This window comes from Arachis hypogaea, chromosome 19 (assembly GCF_003086295.3).
Source record: "Arachis hypogaea cultivar Tifrunner chromosome 19, arahy.Tifrunner.gnm2.J5K5, whole genome shotgun sequence".
NCBI lineage: Eukaryota > Viridiplantae > Streptophyta > Magnoliopsida > Fabales > Fabaceae > Arachis > Arachis hypogaea.
In genome coordinates, this window is record NC_092054.1 from 9,971,154 (window position 1) to 9,973,472 (window position 2,319).

Below are 2,319 nucleotides of genomic sequence, written 5' to 3' on the forward strand. Positions count from 1 at the left end.
GGCAAACCCTTAAATGGAGCTCAGTACCGCGACGGATTAGTCCTTGACCTGCCGGGTTGGGGGATACCGTGGGAAACCAAAAAAAAAATATATTTTATCTATGATATTTTAATAAACTCTCACAAAATAACTAACAATAAAACACATTGTTACCACTTAAACTATCGGATAATTATAACTCTTTTCAAAAACCAAGAGAACACTTGAAGAGAAATAACAGAGGATGAGAGCTCACTGAAACTCTAAGACTGTGATAGCTATCTCCACCGCCATCTCCGCCGCCTTCGCCGTCTCCTCTGCCATTGCTGACGTCGTCACTACTAAATTTCATCTCCTTTATGCTGTTGCCAGAAAGCTACTGAGATCGAGTCAAGACGCCTCCTTTATCAACACGTTTCTAGATCTTGTCGCAATGCCCAAGCCTCCGAGACCAAGAGAAAGCACCTCTTCTGTCAACTCTCCTCCACCAATGACTCTCGTGTTCTCCATCGGCATTCTCTCGCTTCTATATGCTCTTCTTCGTTCCACTCATTCTCAATTTTCGATTCTCTTTCTCTTTTTCCTTTTTATTCATTTTCTTTATTTTTCATTCTCAGATTCTGAATACTTTGCTATATGATATAACAGTCAATGAGTTTTATTATCTCTTAATTGATGAACATTGTTTCAAATTCGCAAGCACTCCAAGTGTTTGATGAATTGTTTATTCTCTTAATCGTTGTAATGATACTGTGTCTTATTTGCTCCCTGTAAATTAAATCTGACCATAGCATAGATTAGACTCTCCTGATAATAGCATTTTCCCTATTTCGTGTTATACTGCAAGTGGCAGCAACTATACTATATATTTGGCCACTATATATTTATAAGCAATGAATTTAGTATTTCATTGTAATGAATTTTTTGTTTGATCTATTCAAGTTCAATTCCCTGAGTATATTGTGATCTTTTCAGGTTCTTGTAGTGTTATAGTATATATAGAAAGTTTTGTTTGTTATTCTTGTTTATAGTTGAGTTAGTAGATTGAATATTAAATCCTAAGAATTTTTCTGTACAACATTGTTAGACAGATAGCTGATGTTACTAGAAAGCATAGGTGGATCAGTGTTAACAATGAAGTTACATATTTTGGTTTATCTTTTGAGGTGAGTATTCTTGTTCTCAATGTTATCATCTTTTGAGGTGAGTCATCATTGCTTCTAAGAAATTTGTTCACTCCATTATTTTTGCAGTAAGTTTCTGTAATTTACCTCTATAAATAATCTTGAACTTGGATAATTATGAAAGTTCTGTGATGATTGATTTTCTTGCATATTCTATAATCCAAAGTCCAAATATCATGAGTCTGCTTCATATGAAGCTCCTTCTAACTTAGGTTCAAATTCTTGCATATTCTATAATTCCTTGGATCTAGTAGCTTGTAGAATTTTATTATTTATTGATATTAATTATCTGTCTTTTCTTTTTCCATAGAATGTCAAAGTGTATTTTAGAAGAGGTAGAGCTAGAGAGATGCTTGGCTACTATACCGATACAATTGATGATAAAATCTTTCATTCAGTTTAGACTTGTGTGCGACAAGGATCTGCATAGGCTACTATATTTCTTTGTTTACATCTTTGTTCGATTGTTGCTCTTATTTTCATATGAAAATTTCAGAATTTTCCAAATCATAGGTGAACTATTTTTCTTTGCAGATTTTCAACATGCCTTGGTACTTGAACCAACCAACAAAATGGCATCCTCCACTGCCGAAAGATTGAGGAAACTATTCCAATAGATATATCATTCTGTCCACTATATGTGATGGCTTTGGTAAGTCGTCGTTGGCTGCCAAATGCTTCCAAAAACATGAAGGTTTTGAACCTACTCATTTCTTGTTATAGTATTCATACAACATTGTGTTAGGTGGTGTCAGCAAAATTATACTTATTCTTTGTTCTTTAAGGGAAGAAAAGCTAGTATTGTTCAAGTTCTACATCACTAGTGTTATTGCCAAAAGTAATATAAGGTCATTAGGATTGTAATGTACTACAAGTAATGTGAGGTACAGTTAAGGGTGTTCATGGTTTGGTTAATCCAAAAATCAAACTAATTTTTTGGTTAACAAAAAATATAGTCTTGGTTAATTAACCAAATTAGTTGTACATAATAAAATCAGTTATTAACCGGTTAGTAAAATTTGAAACCGATTTTTAACCAGTTATTAAAATAAAACCGATTTTTACACTAAAAACCGATTTTTATACTAAAAATGGGTTTTTATACCAAAAAATTGGTTTCTACACCTAAAAATCAATTTTTACACAAAAATTAATT

General features: G+C 32.9%; 1 long non-coding RNA gene across 1 annotated transcript; it reads left to right on the plus strand.

Moving 5' to 3' along the window:
* Positions 1–205: 205 nt before the first annotated feature.
* LOC112779569 (uncharacterized) lies at positions 206–2,064 on the plus strand. Its single transcript, XR_003190766.3, has 2 exons — positions 206–1,145; positions 1,698–2,064. It is a non-coding gene; the product is annotated as an uncharacterized lncRNA (long non-coding RNA).
* The last annotated feature ends 255 nt before the right edge of the window (positions 2,065–2,319 follow it).